The sequence below is a fragment of the Chiloscyllium plagiosum genome, unplaced genomic scaffold (assembly GCF_037043375.1).
Source record: "Chiloscyllium plagiosum isolate Xiang-an unplaced genomic scaffold, Cpla_swu_hap1 HiC_scaffold_26, whole genome shotgun sequence".
Lineage (NCBI taxonomy): Eukaryota > Metazoa > Chordata > Chondrichthyes > Orectolobiformes > Hemiscylliidae > Chiloscyllium > Chiloscyllium plagiosum.
Window position 1 is genome coordinate 50,647,855 of NW_028270164.1, and position 24,141 is coordinate 50,671,995.

Genomic DNA, 24,141 nt, shown 5'->3' on the forward strand with positions numbered 1-24,141 from the left:
AAAAACTTTTCTTATTTAATTTGTTTATGGGATGTGGGAATCATTGTCAAGTTCAGTATTTGTTGCCCTTGAACTGAGTGACTTGCAACAGCAGGTACTGGAATCCAAAGTAGACAGGCAGGAGGCTGGAAGAACACAGCAGTCTAGGCAGCGCCAGGAGGTGCAGAAGTCGATGTTTCAGATGCAACCCTTCTTAAGGACTGAGGATGGGTGTGGGGGAGCTGCAGATAAAGGGGGTGGTGGGGGCAGGATGGGAAAGTGGGGATAAGTGAACTCAGGTAGAGAGTATGACTTTGTTGGTCAAAGTGAAGAATGAATCTGGTTGGTGGAACGGAGCAGTGCTGGAGGGTCAGGGACTGGGAAGGGAGTCAGGGATAGGGAGGGAGGTTATTTGAAATTGGAGAACTCAATTTTTGAGTCCTCCAGGCTGAGAGCTTTTGGAAAGGGCAGGTAAGAATCAATTGCATTGCTGTGCATCTGGAGCCACATGTAGACTGGAATTGATTAAGGTGGCAGGTTTCCGTCTTTAAAGCACGTCAGTGAAGCAGCAGAGTTTTTACAATACTTGCCACCATTAGCTTAACTTTTAATTCTGGATGTTTTTATTAGGATTTGTGCCTGTGCCCTCAGAATATTTGGCTAGGGTTTTCGATGACTAACCCAGTAATATAACCATCGTGCCAGCACCTCCTCCTCCCACATACCTTTTACTGTGTTTGTTTGATTCTTTTCCATTTAAAACAACACCCATCAAACAACATTGTTACTTTAGTTCATGTTTCGTTCTGTGAACTGTGCAGACTAGTGAATGAATTGAGATGGCCAAACTCTTTATGGTAGATGGGCCACAAAGATCTTCAATCCATTTCTTTTGTAGTTTAATTTGAATCCCAAACCTGAGGTAAAAAACAATGTTTTTGTACACAGCATCACCAATCTAATAAATATATGTATATAACATTACAAAATAAGTTGAACTAATCATCCAACTTCTTATCTGTGGGAGATCATGCTACAAGAATTCTGCACAGTGTGTTTCTTTATCTAACAGTCATTAGATTGTTAGCCAGTCAGTGTGAATACTGTGAGATTTATCTTTGTGAGGAAGAGATATCTGAATGAAATTTCCAGAAAGTATCATGTTGTTCAATAGAGAAAACTATGTTTGTTGCAATCACCATTGCTATGTAAGATAGTTCAATCCACTGTGTGGGACATTTTCACATTGTTCTATTTTTTACTATTCTACAACAGCTTTGGTTTTTGCAGCATTTTGCCCATAGCTCTTTCATCACAGTGAATTATTCCACAAATATAGTCATAAATAACGAGAGCAAAGTGAAATAAAGGCTATTCACTCCAACAGCTGCTTCATATCCTAAAGAAGTTTATAAGTATTAACAAAGTCTCCAGAGGATAGAGATGAGTCCCCAGAACAAAACTACTCTTTAGTTTGGCTCAACTCCCATTAATTAACTAAACTTGCACGCAGACCTAATACAGATGAATGGTGTGGGAAATGGAAGAGTCACACTTGTGTAGAGAATGAATGTGTGTGGTTCTACTCCGAGGTTGTCGATTGAATGCAGGCTGAGAGCTATTTAGAAGAACTCTGATCCCTGATAGTCCAGTAGGGAAAGAAGAATTCTGATCCAGTAAAAGATTGGGAAGACATGTGCATCAGCTTTTATGCTGAGTTTGGTGCAGGAGAAGTTGATATTAGGATTCCTTTACCTTCCCACCGCTGCACCAGTTACATCCACAGTAGGAAGCCTCATGGACAGCATTCCTGCCCCAGTGCTAACTGAAGAAGGGCTCATGCCCGAAACGTTGATTCTCCTGCTCCTTGGATGCTGCCTGACCTGCTGCGCTTTTCCAGCAACACATTTTCAGCCCAGTGCTAACTGAAGCCCTACCTTAAGTGGGAAATTGATGTCCAATTAAGGGCCTTGACCTTTTATCACTGCTATCAGTCTAGACCTAATGAGCCAGATGCCCTTCGGCCCCTTAACAAATCTGTAATGCTGTGATTTTGTGGTATTCACCGGTGCTGTCAAGTGACTTGCCATCTGGAAAACATGAAAACCAAACCCTATCAGAGTTGCTTATTGGCATCCAGAGTTGAGGTGGAGTGGAGGAGTTCCTGATTGAAGAATCCAGCATCAGGAAACAAGTGCTTAGATGCAGCTCCTGCCTTGCTGCTGACACCTTTCCCCTTTTCCTTGTGACCTACACACCATGTACATCCCATACCTTCCCACATTCTAATGACCCTGTGTCTGGATCCATTGTCAATCTTCAGCTTCAGATGAATATAGTTCTGACTGCAGTCACTATCACCCCAGTGGTGGTGTGAAGCAATATGATTGCTACAGTGCAGAAGGAGGCCATTTGACCCATTGTGTTTGTGCTCACTCTCCAAATGAGCAGCTCACTTACTGTCAATTTCCTGCATACTTGCTGTAAAACTGCACATTCTGTCTTTTCTGATACGCCCTTTTGAAAGCCTCAATTGAACTATCTCTAATTGCCCAGAAGGCAATGCAATGTTGACCACATTGCTGTGGGCTGGAATCGCATGTAAGCCACACCATGTAATGACAGCCAATTTCCTTCCCTAAAGGCCTTTGATGAACCAGGTAGGTTTTTACAACAACCAGCAATGGTTACATGGTCACCATTGGACCAGTCTTTTAGTTCAGAATTTTATTGTGTTCAAATTTCTCCATCTGTCATGGTGAGATTTGAACCCAAGTCCCCAGAACATTGGCCTGGTCTTCTGGCTTGATAACCAATGGGTACTGTCCTTTTTATTCTATGAGCTCTAACTTTGTACACAGTCTATTGTGTGGCATTGTATGAACTGCCTTCTGGAAATCTATGTACACCACATTAACAACAATGAAGAGTAATGACTTCTAACTGGACAGCACTCTTGGTGAGCTGGACTTCTTTTTCAAAGTTCTTGATCCTGGGGAAGGCTTATGGGTGCCCAGTGGGCAGTACATTCTGAGTTCCAACAATTCATTTCTATCAACTACCCAAATCCATGCATTCTGTTTACTGATTGCTTACTCATGGGGAAAAAAAATTCTTCCCCAGTTGCTTCAGAAAAAAAGCATACATGCTTTTTAATAGAACATCTCTATTAAATCTCAAAATAAATACCAAAAGAATTATAGGTAATGTAAATTAGAAACAAGAACAGAAATTGCTGGAAAAGCTTAGCAGCATCTGTGCAGAGAAATTAGAGTTAATGTTTTAACGTTTCAGGTTAAAGTGTTCTGAGGAAAGGTCACTCCACCCAAAATATTAACACTGCTCTCTCTCCACAGATGCTGCCAGACCTGCTGAGCTTTTGCAGCAATTTCTGTTTTTGTTTCTCTTAAATTTCTCCATAACTTCCCCTATCTCAAAGTGAACAATGTCAACACTCTTTAACTATAACAGACCTGCATAACTGAAGCCCTACTCATTTCGGTTACTGTTCTTGTAAATCTCCTCAGCACCCTGTGCAATACCTTTCCCAGAATTACTGTCGTTCAACGTTTTGAATTTTTCCAATAGATGCCCATTTCTGGCTCACGTAGTTTTCCTGACTTATCACAAACATAATTTGTTTGCTTTCAAAAATATAACATTTGGAAGGGCTGTATAAGGAATTACTGCCTCTTTACACACACTCCAACACCTATATGATATACACGTAGCACAATGCAAAATTAGTTCTCTGAATAAAAGTTAAAGCTACTTTTTAAGTGGACTTTGATTGCTTTAGTTTTTCTCCAGTTGATAAGCAGTGTCTGATCTTTGCAGTGAGATTATGATGAGTCACTTTGCTATAAGACAAACATTTACCATGATAGATAAGAACCTAGCTCTTCACAGACTGCACCTTGACACATTGCATACTGTTTGTCAAATCAGAAATCCTGAGTTTTAACCCCAAAGTCACTGCATACAACAGAAAAGAACAGAAGGGCTTTTGAAATGTCATTAGTCCTGCAGTATATGTGGCCACTGTTTGTCTATTTTCTCTCTGACTTGTTGATTCAATGTTTGACATTATCCAGTTTTTGGTCACTTCTCATGAGCTCCCGATCTTCAAAAGGAGCTGTCCAAGATCCAAAAATTTGCAGATTTTGGAAAGGATCAAAGGAAAGTGAATAGCATTAAGTACACAACTGAAATTCCAAAAATCCAAACCCAAAATGTTTAATGATATTTGTATTTGGAGTAGTCTAACAATGGGCAGCCCTGCCACTGCAGAGGTACAGGAGCAATGGTACCTCTGCTGTTGTCATTATCTGTTGCTGACCCGTTCACAAGTCCTGGCAATGGAGTCATTTTAATGAATGGATATCTGCAACAAAGGAAATGCTCCTTCTGAGAAGGAGAGACAAAAGGCTGAATCGGACTGAATGGACACTTAGCATCATTTACTTTCTTTCTTCTCAGAAAATGCTTTAAAAAGAGACAACGTTTCCTTCCTGTGGAGGATCCTTCACTGGGAATATGGCAGGACCTATGTTTGTGTACAGTCTGGAAAAGCCCAACTTGTAAATAAAAAAAACCCCAAAACACTATGGATGCTGGAAATCAAAGACAAAAACTGAAATTGCTGGGAAAACTTACCAGGTCTGGTAGCATCTGTGGAGAGAAAGCAGAGTTAACATTTCAGATCCAATGACCCTTTTTCAGAACTATTAGTGTTCTTTGGGTTCATGAGGGTGTACTCCCTGGGTAACCTCCCAGATAAGCCTCCAATGTGTACAAGCAACATAAAGACAATTGTTGGTTCTCTGGCATGTATTTTCTGGATGAATTCTCAGTGAGGTAGAAATCCAATGGATCTGGTCTCAACCATGAACAGTAGCTTCCCAAATAATGCAATTATGGACTTACTTTTCCATTCACTATACCTTTTTTCCCCAAGGCACTGACTCATGCTGAAGTACAGTTCTAATGGAGATCTCTGTCATCACACATATCATCTGTGAACTGAAACAATGAATCTCAGTGTGCAAACTGACTAACAGAGCATATCCTAATCAAGCTTGTTTACCTCTTTATTCCACCTCAGCATATTTGCACTTTCTAGCTCCACCATCAGGAGTGATCAGAGTTGGGAACCTAGGCTGATTTATCCTCTTCCCTACTCCAGGCACTAATGTCCATTGTAGTATGCCAACTGTTGCCCTGACTGAGAAATCAATTTATTAACCACGGGTTTGGATCAAGATTTTTAGAAAACTCCAAAATAAAATGGAGAATTTACCATAAAAATCAAAAACAAATCAAACTTGAATTTCGTGTTCAGCTTGGAACTTATCCACAATACCAACAGCAATCCCCATTAACAGCAACTGCAAACTCCTCATGGCACTTTGCTTATTAAAGTACAAATTGGGGTGCACTATAAATAAACTTTCAAATGTGACCTGCGGGGGAAGTCTTAATTCACTACACACTGAAACAAAGATGTTTCTAGCTAGTCTGTTATTAATTCTATTGGTAGATTAAACGAGCCAAGCAGCATACTGGTGAGTCAATGGCCTAGTGGTATTATTGCTAGACTATTAACAGAGAAACTCAACTAATGTTCTAGGGTGGAAAATGTGTTGCTGGAAAAGTGCAGCAGGTCAGGCTGCATCCAAGGAGCAGGAGAATCGACCATTTCGGGCATAAGTCCTTCTTCAGGAATGAGGAGGGTGTGCCAAGCAGGCTGAGATAAAAGGTAGGGAGGAGGGATTTGGGGGAGGGGCGTTGGGAATGCAATAGATGGAAGGAGGTTAAGGTGAGGGTGATAGGCCGGAGAGGAGGTGGGGGCGGAGAGGTCGGGAAGAAGATTGCAGGTCAAGAAGGCGGTGCTGAGTCTGAGGGTTGGGACTGAGATAAGGTGGGGGGAGGGGAAATGAGAAAGCTGGAGAAATCTGCATGCATCCCTTGTGGTTGGAGGGTTCCTAGGCAGAAGATGAGGCGCTCTTCCTCCAGGCGTCGTGTTGCCATGGTCTGACAATGGAGGAGGCCAAGGACCTGCATGTCCTTGGCGGAGTGGGAAGGGGAATTAAAGTGTTCAGCCACAGGACGGTTGGGTTGGTTGGTGGGGGTGTCCCAGAGGTGTCTCTGAAACATTCTGCAAGTAGGTGGCCTGTCTCCCCAATGTAGAGGAGGCCACATCGGGTGCAGCGGATGCAGTAAATGATGTGTGTGGAGGTGCAGGTGAATTTGTGACGGATAGGGAAGGATCCCTTGGGGCCTTGGAGGGAAGTGAGGGGGGAGGTGTGGGCGCAAGTTTTGCATTTCATGCGGTTGCAGGGGAAGGTTCCGGGAGTGGAGGTTGGGTTGGTGGGAGGTGTGGACCTGACGAGGGAGTTACGGAGAGAGTGGTCTTTTTGGAACGCTGATAGGGGAGGGGAGGGAAATATATCCTTGGTGGTGGGGTCTGTTTGGAGGTGGCGGAAATGACGGAGGTTGGTGGGGTGGTAGGTGAGGACCAGAGAGGTTCTGTTCTGGGGACCTGGGTTTGAATCCTGCCACAGCAGATGGTGGAATTTGAGTGTAATTAGAAAGATTCTAGAATTCAGAATCAATTGACGACAGTGAAACCATTATCGATTGTCAAAAAATGTCATTAATGTCCTTCAAGGACATCCTCTTCTTGTCTGACCTACATGTAACTCCAGATCGACAGCAAAGTGGTTGACCCTCAACTGCCCTCTGAAATGATTTAGCAAGCCATCTCTTGTATCAATCGCAATAAAGTCTCAACAAAGGAATAAAACCAGACAGATTACCCAGCATCAACCTCAGCACCAGAAAAGACAACACCAGAAACAGCTCTGTTGACCCTGCACAGTCCTCCTTACTAATATCTGGAGGCTCGTGCCAGAATTGAAAGAGCTGTCCCACAGACTAGTCAAGCAACAGTCTGACACAGTCATACTGACAGAATCATACCTGAAAGACAATGTCCCAGATACCACCATCACCACCTCTGGCTATGTTCTGTACCACTGGCAGCCCACCCAGCAGAGGTGGTGGCATAGTGGTATACAGTCAGGAGGGAGTTACCCTGGGAGTCCTCAACATTGACTTTGGACCCCATGAAGTGGCATAGCTTCAGGTTTAACATGGACAAGGAAACCTCCCATTGATTATCATATACCATCCTCCCTTGGCTGAAACTTGGAGGAAGCATCGAGGGTGGAAAGGGCATGAAATGTATACTGGGTGAGGGATTTCATTGACCCCACCAAGAATGGCTTAGCAGCAACACTACTGAATGAACTGGTCAGGTCCTAAAGGACATAGCTGCTAAATTGGGTCTGCAGCAGGTGGTGAAGGAATCAATAAGAGGGGAAAACATACTTGACCTCATCCTTACCAATCTGCTGGCTGTATTTGCATCTGTCCATGACAGTATTGGTAAGAGTGACCATCACGCAGTCCTTGTGGAAACAAGGTTCTGCCTTCATCATGTTGTGTGCCACTATCTCTGTGCTAAATGGGACAAACTTCAAATCAATGTAGCAATTTGAGAGCGGACATCCGTGAGGTACTGTGAGCTATCAACAACAGCAGAATTGTACACCAGAACAATCATAGCCCGGCATATCCCCCACTCAACCATTAGCATCAGGTCAGGGGATCAACCCTGGTTCAATGGAGGAACAGCACCTGGTAAACCTAAACCTGGTGAAGACACCAAACAGAACTACTTACGTGCCAAACAATTTAAACAAAAAGTGACAGGAGGAGCGAAGCGATCCCACAACCAATAGATTGCCTCTAAGCTCCGCAATCCTGCCACATCCAGCTGTGAATGGTGGTGGACAATTAAATAACTTACTGGAGGAGGAAGAGGCTCCCCAAATATCCCCAGTCTCAATGATGGAACATTCCAGCAAATCAATGCAAAAGATAAGGCTGAAGATTTGCAGCAATCTTCAGCCAGAAGTGCTGTGTGGATGATTCATCTCGACCTCCTCCTGTGGTCCCCTGCTTTACAGATACCAGTCTTCAGTCAATTCCATTCACTCCACATGATATCAAGAAACAGTTGGAGGCACTGGATACAGTACAGGCCATGTACCCTGACAACATTCTGGCAGTAGTACTGAAGACTTGTGCTTCAGAACTTGCTGCTCCCAAAGCCAAGCTGTTGTAGTAAGGTTACAACAAAGGGATTTACCCAACAATGTGGAAAATTGTCAGGTATACACAAAAGCAGGATAAATCCAACCTGGCCAGTTACCACCCTATCAGTCTACTCTCAATCATCAATAAAGTTTTAGAAGGTGTCATTGATAGTGCTATCAAGCAGCCGCTGCTCAGCAATAACCTGCTCAGTGATGCCTCGTTTGGACTCTGCTAGGGCCACTCAGCTCCTGACCTCATTACGGTCGTAATTCGAACATGGTCAAAAGAGCTGAATTCCAGAGGTAGGATGCGAGTGACAGCTCTTGGAATCAAGGCTGCATTCGGCCGAGTGTGACATCAAGAAGTCCCAGTAAAGTTGGAATCAATGGAAATCAGGGGCAAACTCTCCGCTGGTTGGAGTCATAGCTGGCACATAGGAAGATGGATGTGTTCATTGGAGGTCAGTCATCTCAGCTCCAGGACATCTCTGCAGAAGTTCCTCAGAATAGTATCCTCGGCCCAACCATCTTCAGCTGCTTCATCAATTACCTTTCCTCCAGCATAAAGTCAGATGTGGGGATGTTTGCCAATGATTGCGTAATGTTCAGTATCATTCGTGACTCCCCAGATACTGAAACACTCCATGTTCAAATGCAACAAAATCTGAATAATATTCACACCACTACACATGCCAAGCAATGACCATCTCCAATAAGAGGTAATCTAACCACTGCCTCTTGCCATTCAATGGTGTTATGATTACTGAATGCCCCACAATCAACATCCTTGGGTTAACCATTGACCAGAAACTCAACTGGACTCACCACATTAACACAGTGGCTACAAGAGCAGGGTAGAGGCTAGGAATTCTGCAGCTAATGACTCACCTCCTGACTCCCCAAAGCCTCGCCACCATTTACAAGACACAGGCCAGGCTATGATGGAATACTCCATACTTGCCTGGATGAGTGCAGCTTCAACAACAATCAACGAAGCTTGATACAATCCAGGAGAAAGCAGCCTGCTTGTTTGGCATCACATTCGCAAACATCCACTCTGTCCACCATCACAGAGTCATAGTCATACAGCACGGAAACAGACCCTTCGGTCCGACCAATCAATGCCGAGCAGAAGCACAAATTAAACTAGTCTCACTTGCCTGCCCTTGGCCCATATCCTTCGAAACCTTTCCTGTTCATGTACTTATCCAAATGTCTTTTAAATATTGTAATTGTATTCACATCCAGCACTTCCTCAGAAAGTTCATTCCACATGAGAAGCACCCTCTGTATAAAAAATTTGTCCCTCATGACATTTTAAAATCTTTCCCTGCTCACCTTAAAAATGTATACCCTCGTCTTGAAATTCCCCCATCCTAGGGAAAAGACAATTACCATTAACTCTATCTCTATCTCTCATTATTTTATAAACTTCTATAAGGTTGCCTCTCAATCTCCTAGGCTCCAGTGAAAAAAGTCCCAGCTTATCCAGCCTTTCTTTACAATTCAAACCTTCCATACCAGCAAGATCCTGGTAAACCTCTTCTGAGCCCTCTCCAGCTTAATTATGTCCTTACAGCAGTGTGTACGATTTACACGATGCACTGCAGAAATTCACCAAAGCTCCTTAGTTAGCACCTTCCAAACCCACATTGATTTCCATCTGAAGGACAAGGGCAGCAGTTACATGGGAACACCAGCACCTGCAAGTGCCCACTCACCATCTTGACTTGGAAATATATTGCCGTTCCTTCACTGTCATTAGGTCAAAATCTTGGAATTCCCTCACTAAGGGCATTGTGGGACTACCTGCAGTTCATGGATTGCAGTAGTTCAAGAAGGCAGCTCACCACCAATTTCTCAAGGGTAACCAGGCATGGGCAAGTGCCTGTGACACCCACATTCCTTGAGGAGATTTAAAGGTTTCAATCCTACCATGGGAAGTTGTGAATTTGAATTGGTGAATTGTCATTCACATTCAATTTCCAACAAAAGAATCTGTCATCACATTGCTTCCTGGCTATAACATTCCTACACACCATTCAATAAAGAAAACTAATTTCCCTGGACAATGAAGATCATAATTAAATGCCATTGCCTGTGCTAACCTAGTCCTCAGTTCAAAAGAAATAATTTGAGCTATCCTGTATCTTTCCACCAAATTAAATTTATTTTACAGCTCTCCTGCCAGCTTGCTATCTGCCCTCAACATGTTTCCTAATTTTTAGTGAAGGAATCAGGCAGAGTGCCTGTCTTTAACTGGATAATTAATGGCTGCTATTTTACTCACAGTAAGGAGAGCCCCATGCTAAGAACATAGCCAAGCAGCTTTTATTGGGAGAGTGTCAGGAAACAAGGAGGGCACACTTCCTCAATGAATTACACATGCCCTTTGGAGGCACCCTTTACCAAAACAATGCTCACCTTTTAATACCCCCCAAAGCTTCTCAAACCTGGCATTCCCACTCCTGATACCCCAGACTTGTGTTCAGCTCGGTCTCGATCACCTTCTCTTCTTTGGGGACTGGCTGCAGTCCCAGTGGTGACCACTGGCACTATAGAACCGCCAGCCATCAGATCAGCTGTTTCAGTGGGAACCCTTCAGTTAGCAGTGGAAATCTCACTTTGAGCAAGTTCCTCGTCAATCAAGCACAAAATGGTTGCGGGTGTTTAATGAGTGGCTGAGCAACTGACCTTTTAGCAAGTAGGGAGGCAGAAAGCACGGCACCCCAAATCAGTCCATGGCACAGCCTCAGGAAGGCTAAACATGCTTTACAGAGATTAAGTAATTTTGAATTGTAGTCACTGTTGTAACTTAGAAAAAATAGTGATCAATTTGCACACAGCAAGTATCCATGGGTAGCAATGGGGCTTGACTAGTTTTAGTGATGTTGTTTTGAGAAAGGAATCATGGCCACACAAGAGAGAAATCCCCAGTTCTTCTTTATTTCAGTACTAAAGAAACTTTTACATCCACCCAACTGGTCAGATGGGACTTCAGGTAACCTCTCACCTGGAAGTATCTTCAAAAGTACAGCTCTCCTTTCAGTTCTACATTAGCTATTTACATATGAAGGACTTGAACATTTAACCCTTGAAGGCCAGAGGTGGGGACTGCTAAGTTACTAAGTATCTACTGAGCCCTGGCTAATTGCTCAATCTGTTGACATTGGTGCTAGGACTACCACCATCCACATCCATATTTCGAATTAAGAGAAAAGATAACAGGCAATGTAAAGCTGTCACAGATGGATCCGGTTCTGGCAACTCTTACATTCTGGATTAGAGTGGTGCTGGAAAAGCACAGCAGGTCAGGCAACATCTGAAGAGAGGAAAATCGACATTTCGGGCAAAAGCCCTTCATCAGGCATTTCCTGATGAAGGGCTTTTGCCTGAAACGTCGATTTTTCCTGCTCCTCAGATGCTGTGCTTTTCTAGCACCACTCCAATCTTGACTCTGATCTCCAGCATCTGCAGTCCTCACGTTTGCCTAACTCTTAAATTCTGTACATTGGACCCTGACAGTAGCATTCTGGTTTTCTAAAGGCTTTATTGTAAATTCAGGAAAACAGCAAGCATCTCAAGATTGAGTGAGAATGCCTTCAACATAAATGGTAACAAGAACAAGGAACATATTTCCAACATACTGAGAATTATTGTTGCAGCTTCTGCTCTTCGCCAATAAAAATAATATTGAATGCAATTCATAACCAAGATGTTAACTGATGCAGCAATTGCACAGTATGGGAAAACAACTTAGCAAAATGTTTTCAAAAGTCACTAAAAAAAGCCCACAGTGAACTGTGCTGGAAATTGTTACCCTTGAAGGAAAAGTGGAATTTGATCCAAAGCATGATAAAAAAATTAAAGAGTAACAACATCAGTAAACATTTCAAATGCAATAGGTCAGAAGTTCTGAAGAAAGCTAGTTTAACAAAATGTGGTATACACAGCATGGTTCATCTTAGACCGAATTAATTCTTTGGTCCACTTCACCTTTTGAACAGTACACACTGGACAATGATTGCCTTGGCATAGCTCTTCACAATTCCTTCACATGTACAACAGACACTGGACAAAAGCTGTCAATATTTTCATTGTTGCTGACTCCTACACATGGCCCCCACACACTGGACAACAACTCATAGTAAATTAAAATCCTGCAGCTGGTTAAAAACCTAAAATACAACTAATCTTGGAGGAACTGTTGGGCGAAGTTCACAGCACAGAATCAGATAAGTTAATTGTTGTTTTAAGTGTGTCCAAGAGAAAGGCTGCAGCAGTGAGTATTGTGGATTCTTTCTTGATTATATGTTTTTGGAGATAAGTCTCTTGATTAAACTTAAAATATAAGCCATAGCTATTAATTTAACCTGGGACAGTGTTTGTAGAGGAATAAGATGGTGTTATTTTCTGGGTCTGTAGATTGTGAAGGAGCAAATATGGCCTTTGCAGTGATATGTACTTCTTGTCAGATGTGGGAGTTTAAAAAGAGTTTAAGGGTCACTGCGGATTATATCTGCCATAAATGCTGTTGGATGCGAATCTTATCAGATCGAGTGGATCGGTTGGAGAGGCAGATAGAAGCAATGAGGAATTTGCAACAGCAACAGTATGTGATGGATGGCAGTTATAGGAAGGGGGGAAAGTCTCAGATACAGTCACATAGATGGGTTAACTCCAGGAAGGTTGAGAGAGGCCGGCACCTAGGGGAGGAGTCTTTTGTGGATATACCCATTTCAAACAGGTATGCTGTTTTGGAAAATGTAGGGGGTGATAGATTCTCAGGGGAACATAGCACGAACAGCCAAGTTTCTGGTATTGAGACTGGCTCTAATGCAACGAGGGGTACGTCGGCTTCCAAGAGATCAATTGTGTTAGGGGATTCTGTAGTCAGAGGTACAGACAGACGTTTCTGTGGCCAGCAGAGAAAAAGCAGAATGGTGTGTTGTTTCCCTGGTGCTAGGATCAAGGATATCTCAGAGAGGGTGCAAAAGGTTCTCACGGGGGAGCGGGGCCAGCAGGAGGTCATTGTCCACATTGGAACTACTGGCATAGGAAGGGAAAAGGTTGAGACTCTGAAGGGAGATTACAGAGAGTTAGGCAGAAATTTAAAAAGGAGGTCCTCAAGGGTAGCAATATCTGGATTACTCCCAGTGCTACGAGCTAGTGAGGGCAGGAATAGGAGGATAGAGCAGATGAATGTATGGCTGAGGAGCTGGTGTATGGGAGAAGGATTCACTTTTTTGGATCATTGGAATCTCTTTTGGGGTAGAAGTGACCTGTACAAGAAGGACGGATTGCACCTAAATTGGAAGGGGACTAATATACTGGCAGGGAAATTTGCTAGAACTGCTTGGGAGGATTTAAACTAGTAAGGTGGGGGGGTGGGACCCAGGGAGATAGTGAGGAAAGAGGTCGATCTGAGACGGGTACAGCTGAGAACAGAAGTGAGCCAAACAGTCAGGGCAGGCAGGGTCAAGGTAGGACTAAACTGTAGTTACTTCAATGCAAGGGGCCTAACAGAGAAGGCAGATGAACTCAGGGCATGGTTAGGAACATGGGACTGGGATATCATAGCAATTATGGAAACATGGCTCAGGGATGGGCAAGACTGGCAGCTTAATGTTTCAGGATACAAATGCTAATGGAAGGATAGAAAGGAGAGGCAAGAGAGGAGGGGGAGTGGCATTTTTGATAAGGGATAGCATTACAGCTGTGCTGAGGGAGGATATTCCCGGAAATACATCCAGGGAAGTTATTTGCGTGGAACTGAGAAATAAGAAAGGGATGATCACCTTATTGGGATTGTATTATAGACCCCCCAATAGTCAGAGGGAAATTGACAAACAAACTTGTAAGGAGATCTCAGCTCTCTGTAAGAATAATAGGGTAGTTATGGTAGGGGATTTTAACTTTCCAAACATCGACTGGGACTGCCATAGTGTTAAAGGTTTAGATGAAGAGGAATTTCTTAAGTGTTACAAAACAAATTTTCTGATTCAGTATGTGGATGTACATACTAGAGAAGGTGCAAAACTTGACCTACTCTTGGGAAATAAGGCAGGGCAGGTGACTGAGGTGTCAGTGGGGGAGCACTTTGGGGCCAGCGACCATAATTCTATTCATTTTAAATTAGTGATGGAAAAAGATAGACCAGATCTAAAAGTTGAAGTTCTAAATTGGAGAAAGGCCAATTTTGATGGGATTAGGCAAGAACTTTCGAAAGCTGATTGGAGGCAGATGTTTGCAGGTAAAGGGATGGCTGGAAAATGGGAAGCCTTCAGAAACGAGTAACACGAATCCAGAGAAAGTATATTCCTGTCAGGGTGAAAGGGAAGGCTGGTAGGTATAGGGAATGCTGAATGACTAAAGAAATTGAGGGTTTGGTTAAGAAAAAGAAGGAAGCATATATCAGGTATAGACAGGATAGATTGAGTGAATCCTTAGAAGAGTATAAAGAAAGTAGGAGTATACTTAAGAGGGAAATCAGGAGGGCAAAATGGGGACATGAGATAGCTTTGGCAAATAGAATTAAGGAGAATCCAAAGGGTTTTACAAATATATTAAGGACAAAAGGGTAACTAGAGAGAGAATAGGGCCCCTCAAAGATCAGCAAGGCGGCCTTTGTGTGGAGCCACAGAAAATGGGGGAGATACTAAATGAATATTTTGCATCAGTATTTACTGTGGAAAAGGATATGGAAGATGTAGACTAGAGGGAAATAGATGGTGACATCTTGCAAAATTACACAGATTACACAGGAGGAAGTGCTGGATCTCTTGAAATGGTTAAAAGTGGATAAATCCCCAGGACCTGATCAGGTGTACCCGAGAACTCTGTGGGAAGCTAGAGAAGTGATTGCTGGGCCTCTTGCTGAGATAGTTGTATCATTGATAGTCACAGGTGAGGTGCCAGAAGACTGGAGGTTGGCAAACGTGGTGCCACTGTTTAAGAAGGATGGTAAAGACAAGCCAGGGAACTATAGACCAGTGAGCCTGACCTCAGTAGTGGGCAAGTTATTGGAGGGAATCCTGAGGGACAAGATGTAGATGTATTTGGAAAGGCAAGGACTGATTTGGGATAGTTAACATGGCTTTGTGCATGGGAAATCATGTCTCACAAACTTGATTGAGTTTTTTGAAGAAGTAACAAAGAAGATTGATTAGGGCAGAGCAGTAGATGTGATCTATATGGATTTCAGTAAGGCATTCGACAAGGTTCCCCATGGGAGACTGATTAGCAAGATTAGATCTCATGGAATAAAGGGAGAACTAGCCATTTGGATACAGAACTGGCTCAAAGGTAAAAGACAGAGGGTGGTGGTGGAGGGTTGTTTTTCAGACTGGAGGCCTGTGACCAGTGGAGTGCCACAAGGATCGGTGCTGGGCTCTCTACTTTTTGTTATTTACATAAATGATTTGGATGCAAGCATAGGAGGTACAGTTTGCAGATGACACCAAAATTGGAGGTGTAATGGGCAGTGGTTACCTCAGATTACAACAGGATCTGGACCAGATGGACCGATGGGCTGAGAAGTGGCAGATGGAGTTTAATTCAGATAAATGCGAGGTGCTGTGTTTTGGGAAAGCAAATCTTAGCAAGACTTATACACTTAATGGTAAGGTCCTAGGGAGTGTTGCTGAACAAAGAGACCTTGGAGTGCAGGTTCATAGCTCCTTGAAAGTCGAGTTGCAGGTAGATAGGATAGTGAAGAAGGCATTTGGTATACTTTCCTTTATTGGTCAGTGTATTGAGTACAGGAGTTGGGAGGTCATGTTGCAGCCATACAGGACATTGGTTAGGCCACTGTTGGAATATTGCGTGCAATTCTGATCTCTTTCCTATCGGAAAGATGTTGTGAAACTTGAAAGGGTTCAGAAAAGATTTACAAGGATGTTGCCAGGGTTGGATGATCTGAGCTACAGGGAGAGGCTGAACAGGTTGGGGCTGTTTTCCCTGGAGTGTCGGAAGCTGAGGGGTGACCTTATAGAGGTTTACAAAATTATGAGGGGCATGGATAGGATAAATATGCAAAGTCTTTTTCCTGGGGTCGGGGAGTCCAGAACTAGAGAGCATAGGTTTAGGGTGAGAGGGGAAAGATATAAAAGAGATCTAAGGGGCAACCTTTTCACGCAGAGGGTAGTACGTGTATGGAATGAGCTGCCAGAGGAAGTGGTGGAGGTTGGTACAATTGCCACAGTTAAGAGGATGGGTATATGAATAGGAAGGGTTTGGAGGGATATGGGCCAGGTGCAGGCAGGTGGGACAAGATTGGGTTGGGATATCTGGTCGGCATGTACGGGTTGGACCGAAGGGTCTGTTTCCATGCTGTCCATCTCTTTGACTCTATGACTCTAAGTGCAAAAAAACCTGGAAAACTTTAGCAGGTCTGTCAGCATCTCCAACAATGATGACTTGCCATGATTCATTGCATGTTTCGTGCTCAGGAGGCTCCTTCCAGCAAGCGCTGAGCTGAAGTCACTAGTATCTGCTTAGAATGCATGTTGAGAATTCTCAATGTTAATAACACATTTAACAAGCTATAATCTTCCTTAATTGTTCACTCACTATTTCCCAGTAAGAAACATACTTTGCTGCTCAGCAAAGGCATAAAAATGGAGTGAGATGGGTCTTGCCAGACTTCTCATCCGATTCTGCCACAAATCCTGCGATAGCTCACATCACTCAGGTCCTGAGGAAATGTTATCATATCAACAACATAAGAGTGACATTCATGTGTAACTGATTTACACCAATGTTATGCTGAACCAAGGGATACATTTCTTTCATTGTTTATGCTACTTTCAAGTCACATCAACAGAAAATCTCTGCCTATCATATACAAAACTTGCAAAAGTCTAACAAGTGTGAGATTGATGGATTTACATCCAAACATTTAAGTGCAGTTCAGCCCAAAGTCTCCTGATAATTTTGTACCTGAGAATTATTGAATTAGATAGCAATTTTCCAGGCAGATTCAGCGACCTTCACTTTAATTAACAAAAGTGCTATAATTTTCATTCCCATTCCCCAGCAATCAGAACAATGGACATAGAATAACCTACCAATGTTTGACATAATAGAGGGGGATGAAGAGGAGTCACGGAGGCAGGAGATTCTGAAAATGGGGCATCATTGGAGATGATAGAAACCCACTCAGTTTGCCGCAATGGCTGGTACCACCTTTGTTAATGATTTGCATTTATTTACACATTCCATTGAAGATAAATTAGCTCTTTGTGAATTTGTTTGGTGCATTTTTCCATTGGCAATATTGGTGTAAATTTAATTTATATCTATTAGAGTATAGGAAACATCCAATTTAAAAAAATTACAGGCATGTATTGAGGTGCAGTGCTCTTAAAAATAATAACCTGCATTTATATAGCATCTTCAATGTAGTAAAACATCCCAAAGATCCCCACAGAGAAATTATTAAATACACTATAACACTGAGCTACATACAGATAGTTGAACAAGTGTTCAAAAGTTTGGTTAAAGGGTGAAGTTTAAAGAACTTTAAAGAATCTTAAATGAGGAGAGTGAGGTAGAGATGTAGATTTGATGAAAGCAGCAGAAAGGATGGTGTGGGGGAGGGCTGAGAGCAGTGGTAAGTATGAAGGAGAAAATTCCAGAGTCTAGGGCCTTTCTCGACAAAAGCCAAACCAGCTTTTAAAATAGAGGATTCACAAGTGAAGACAGTGGGGAAGTGCAGAGTTTTTTTAAAGAAATCTTTTACGCATTCTGTTATCAGTATATTGCCATCTTGAATTCTTCTATACAGTGTGAAAGGGTGAATGGGCATGGACATAGCCTGGCATAGATTATGGGGTCAAGGGGTGAGTGGGTGTGGAACATAGACTGACATGGATGGCATGAAGGACTATAATGGGTTAGTAAGAGCATAGCTTGGCACAGAGTCAATGACTGTGGCTGCTGATAATTTTATTAAAAGACTTTTGGGCGGCACGGTGGCACAGTGGTTAGCACTGCTGCCTCACAGTGCCAGAGACCCGGGTTCAATTCCCACCTCAGGCGACTGACTGTGTGGAGTTTGCACGTTCTCCCCGTGTCTGCGTGGGTTTCCTCCGGGTGCTCCGGTTTCCTCCCACAGTCCAAAAGATGTGCAGGTTAGGTGAATTGGCCATGCTAAATTGCCCGTAGTGTTAGGTAAGGGGTAAATGTACAGGTATGGATGGGTTACGCTTCGGCGGGTCGGTGTGGACTTGTTGGGCCAAAGGGCCTGTTTCCACACTGTAATCTAAACTTAACTAAACTTTGGAACAAAGAAGAAAGTATAATGGCAATCCTGAGCATGCCGTGTGATGCTCTCTCAGTAGCAGAATAGTGAAATCTTTGACTGAAGATGCTTTTAAGAAACTAGGACCTGAAGGATTGTGAATGCTTTTGACTGCAGTTTGATGAATCCATTGACATCCCCTCCTCTCATGTAATGAAAGTTGTTGTCAGGATTGGCTGAGCAAGAGCCCTTCAGTGCTGCCTCTTTAAATCCTTACTGGACAGACTCAGTGCTGCCTACGATGAACTATCCTTCACGTTGATGTGAAGTGGTCACATCAAAGACTTTTAGATCTGATGTCTGAAATTGTCACTGGTCTTAATTTAAGGACTGCAGTGTGCAGTGAGCTGTCAGACAATGCTTGGCTGCTCGACCTCAGGTTCCCAACAGACATAATGTCAAAACTGAATGAGCTGAACTGTGATCTGCTGGGAGGGGACAGAGACTAGTCAGGTATGATCAGTGCTGTGAATGCATTTTAATTGAAAGTGGGTCTGTAGTCCTCCTAATTCAGAAATAAACACCACAGCACTTCCTGACTCTTAAGAAAATATGAGAAAGAATCAAAGAAAAATCGTTCCACCCAGAAACCATCTGTGCACACCTGAGGAAGTTAGCAGAGCAATTTAGGAATAAGCTATGATGGAATAAATCATCATGTTTGTGTCAAATCCATTACTTTGAGTAGACATTAGTGGGTTGACTTCAAAATTCAATCAGGTGTTTGATTTGCAAAGCAGCAGATTTGGCATGGAGACAGTTATGTGCAAAATGATATTGAGCTGGAAATCAGATGACGGGACAGTCATTTTGAGGATTCACAAAACAGAGAGAAATACATGTTCATATCATCCTGTGTTTTTAAACTGAACCTTTATGCTCCACTAATATTTGGTAGACATTTTTCCAAATGAAGACACTGAAGTCCAGGTATTGCTTCACAGATACCCATTTGATGGACTGTATGAATAAATTGGTTAGCTGTTTATGACAGAGATATTCAAAAGTTTTTGAATTCTTGGAATTCTCTCTCCAAGAAAGCTACAGATCCTCAGTCACTGAGTACATTCAGAAGAGGGGTTGGTAGAAGCATTTGGGGATAATGTGGGAAGGTGCAGTTGAGGTTGAAGAACAGCTATGATCTAAGAGAGGATCTGCTAACATAGTGATAATGCCACTAGACTGGGGTGTGGGTCTGATTAGCACAATGGTAACTAACGGAATTTGAATTCAATTAGTAATTCTGGAATTGAAAACTAATCCAGAAGGAAATCCAGAACACAGTAATGTGGCTAAGTCTTAACAACCCTTTGAAGTGTTCTAACAACCTCTCTGTTCAAAGAAAATGGAGATGGACTACAAATGAGCACCTTCCTGATAACATCCACACAAATTTTAAAAAACCTTGGGTCAGCATGAAGTTGGTCGAAAAGAGCCAAATTCAACATAAATTGGGTCCTATTCTATCTCCCAACCTTTACGTTATATGTTCTTATTGTTGTTTTAAATCATTTATTCCTGAGATATAGTTGTCACTGTCAAGGCCACTTACTGCAAAACTCTGGCTTGCTGTTGTGATTATGACATTTATATAGCTGGTCCACATTCATCATTCAGCTTCAGACTAAATGCATCATAGATATTTCTGGCTGTTTATTTATAGTATGAAGTTAGTAGGAATCCTGTGTTATGTCTTAAAGCACATTTTCAAATAAAGCACATTTTTGGAAACAAAGTGCTCTATTTTCTAAACCTGTTTTGATTCATCACAAAACCTGTTATATGCAACCCCCATTTCCCCAATCAACAGCACATAACTGTCAAGGTAACCATGATCTTGTTATACTCTTGTATTTTACAATCACATCATTCAGCACATTTCTGCAAATGAAATCTTTACAAGAACTGGGAAATTAGGAGAAGCTGTGAATCAAACACAAATGAATACACAGGATACCATACTTGTTAGCAATGGACACAGGGTGGCATGTTGACACAGGTTAGGTGGATTGGCCATGTTAAATTGCCCACAGTGTCCAGGGATGTACAGTTTAGGTAGACATGGGTTTCCCATTTCACAACTCTGCCCTAAACTTGCACTGTCACTAAATTGGTTATCTCATTCAGAGAAATGGGAGTGATGAGTTGTGTGGCACATTGTTTCTGTAGTGATTACTTTTGTGATGTTGGAATATTAATCAGGAAGATAACAGAAGCTTTACTCTGTACATAACAAGTACTAAAGTTTGTTTTGGGTTGTTGTGGACTAACAGTGGGTAATGAGGAAATATTCCAGTTCTAGTGTTAATGTCCGTTACCAAGAAAAGGGGAAAAGTACATCCGGAGATAGTTAAAAATTAACAGGCATCTGAATGGCAGTGAAAGACAGATTCCAAACAACTGTAACTGTAGCTCTATTGAGAAATAGTTTCTGAAGGTTAAACATACCTTAGGCAAGATGAGAGGGAAGATAAATATAAAACAAAGAGATTTCGTTATCAGTGCTCCAAATTCCCTTTTCCAATTATCTGGCATAATTTGTGTAAGAAAAAACTATGTGTGAGATGTTTCTTCATTGCGCAGCACACACATTCCAATCACCCCATACATAACAAAATTTAAGAGACCAAGAGGATCCATTTCATTTTCATTTATTCTTCATTTATTTTTACGAGGTACTGCATGGTATTTCAATAATTTGGAATTTAGACAGTGGGGTGAAACTGAACCTGATTGCACCTTTTTTTCCAGCTGGAATATGGTGTAAAGATGTTATTGATTATCCTGTGACACTGAAGGAAACAGTACATTTCATCCAATTTTTGCAGCAGGTTCTTTGATGACTGATGAGGCCTATTTTACCAGGATTGAGGTCCTCAGTTTGAGTACTGCAACTTGAGTAAACATTTTCAAATAAACTTTCTCAGCTGATATTTATACGCTGTACCAACAATGCAACATGTTGAGGTTCCTTGCTGTATAGTTCCTAGCGATGCCTTCTTAGCGCAAAGTGGGATCTGAAAGAAAGGGAAAGCTCTGGGTTTTTGGAAAGCCTCTCTGTCTTTGTGGAAATGGGTGGCGGAAGCAGAATATTGGAAGTCTTGCACTTTGAGCACCACACACATCATTTTCACAGGGCAGCAATGGGAGCTACAATTGATTTTGATGATCTCGGTGTGTAAAACATTACATGCTGTTAGACTTAGATAAGAGCAGGTCCGAACTTAGCAGAGTACCCTTTAATGTGGGGTTCTCCTTTGGAGAGGTACTGGAAGTAATAACAGGGATACCTTTGGGCGAGGTCGGGTAAAGGTGAGCTGCCCTTTGGGAGGGTAAACTGCTCTTTGGGAGAGCACGCTGCCCTTTGAGAGGGTAAGCAAACCTTTGAGAGGAGTAAGCTGCCCTTTGGGAGAGTAAGCTGCCTTTTGCAAAGGTGTAAGCTGCCTCTTGGGATTGTTAAAAGTCGACACAAAAAGTGCATAAAAAACACAGAAGCAGGCAAGCTTACTGAAACTACCAAAAGCAACTGTCAGAAAGTGTCAAAAGGTCATGTCAAAAGCAACTGTCAAACTGTCAAAGCTTTTAAAATTCTGCTCCTTAATTCTTTGAAAAGTATCTGTAGAGTGCTAAATGAAACATTGTTTAATGTTCCACTCTGTTAACATAAGCCTCAGGTTGCTGTTACTGGACTAATGCTACATGACGGATTTTATAACCTTTCATTATCACATTAATGGGTGCCTGCCATTTCCCAATCCGATTGACAAATTCAGCAAAGTCAATGTTTTGTCCAGGACCCTTATTAAGGACTAATGAAGGATCCTGCCTGATACGTTGACTCTCCTGCTCCCCGATGCTGTTTGACCTGCTGTGCTTTTTCCAGCTCCACATTTTATTGACTTGCCAGCATCTACAGTCCTCACTATCTCTAAATCAGGTGTGGGTCTTCTGACCATACTGATTAGAGGCCTGAGACTTTATTTATGATCCAACCTTGAAACTTGTTCTTTGGAATACTACAAACACTGTATCTGCTGCATTTAACATTACCTGTTCTACATGCAGACACCATCAGATCGGTAAGTTCAATAAAATTCTTCCCTGAATGTGGAAACAAAAGGACTGCTGCCTGCTTGAAACAGCAGGTACTTCTGTTACCACTCAGCCCTCCCTCAGTTCCTTCCTATATTCCCTCCCGGGATATAGTACTGAATTTTAAAACTATCTTAAAGCATCTTAACTACAAACATCAAACAGGCTTTCATTGCTGTTGCCATCTTTGATAATCCAATAGGATTGTAAACAAATTATTTGGAATTGCAAACCAGAGGATCCCCAGGGAATCTTCTTGTTAGAAACATGTCCAATCATTTTCTAATTCCCAGCTATCTCAGCCCAACATACTTGAGAGGCAGAGTGTGGGAAATATCATTATTGCTCTGGTCGAACTTTAGATGGGAGTAGGATCTTTTTGAATTGTATTTTGGGCCAAGCAAGTTTTCAGGGCCGTAGTTGTGTATTTTTACAGTGAAGTTCTATCCCAGAGGACACCATAATTCAGCAAGATGTTTTCAATCAGCCAGATCTCCTGTTCATCCAGCGCCAATGTAGGATTCATTTCTTTAAATGTTTCTTGGCTTATTTGGGACCCCTGTGCCCCTAACCTGAGTCCTGCCTTTTGAGACAGCCTTGTTTGTTCCCTGACTAGCTACTTGTGTTTTGCTCAGTAGATCTTCACCTCTGTCAGGGCAGCACTCTCACTAGTTCTGTGTCTACTTGAGAACTTCCCTGCTTCCTCTCCCACACACCAAAATTTGAAAAGATGGTTTTGGCTAGTTCCTGTTTAACTCCCTGCAGGAATGCTGGTTTCTTTTGTTTTTGATTTTTCAGTCTAGTTTAGGTCATTTTGTCTGTCTCTATTTATCCCTAAGATTGTCTCCTTCTTCAACCTCTGCTCCTGCAGTTCCTGCACCTTTGCTTCCTTCTGGCTCCGTGATTAGCATGGCTTGTCAGGTTCATACAGCTAGGGTCTGTCAGCAATAATTGAACTGCCTTTTCTTTAAGGGTAAAAACTGGTCTTGTTTAGTTCCTGTAGGAATTCTCTCCATTGTATTTTCAGAAAACTTTGTTCACAGGTAGTTGGTTAGCTTCTGCAGGCAGGCTGTATGGCTCTTTGACCGTGTGAGTGATCTATCTCATTGAGCTTATGCTCAAAATGTCGACTTTCCTGCTCCTTGGATACTGCTCCTCGGATACTGCCTGACCTGCTGTCTTTTCCAGCACCAAAGTTTTTGACTCTGATCTCCAGCATTTGCAGTCCTCACTTCCTCCTCGCTCACTATTTGTTAAGCTACATGGTCCCGAGTTAATTCAACTATGAAGGTGTTTAACAATTCAGTTTCTGATGCATCTCTTTTAAACTATGCAAACTCTTTTTACCTTTCTGGCTCCTTTCAGGTTTTCCTGTGTCCTTGAACTGCTCTGGATTCTCTGGGTACAGTATCTGGGAAATGGCATTTCCCAGTAACATAGTCAATTCCCCCTTTCACTTTCTTTTTGTGTTTTTAATTTTATTTCCAGCATCTTTTGCTGAAAGTCTCAACTTCTCTCAGATCTGCCTTTTTCAGCTTCCAGGTCTTTCTCTATTTCTCTCTTTTGTGATTCTCCTGAAACTCCAACTGCAGCATTAGCTTTTCC

General features: G+C 42.3%; 1 protein-coding gene across 2 annotated transcripts in view; it reads left to right on the forward strand.

The window, feature by feature from the left end:
• LOC122563313 (bile acid receptor-like) overlaps window positions 1–24,141 on the forward strand; it is a 156,689-nt gene that overhangs the window by 16,139 nt on the left and 116,409 nt on the right. Inside the window, exon 2 of one of the 2 annotated variants that reach the window (XM_087973718.1) lies at window positions 5,609–5,737. The exons of the other annotated variant lie outside the window; for it this stretch is intronic. The gene's annotated coding sequence lies outside the window, so the exon portion shown is untranslated. The remainder of the gene's footprint in view (window positions 1–5,608; window positions 5,738–24,141) is intronic. 2 annotated transcript variants of the gene reach the window in all.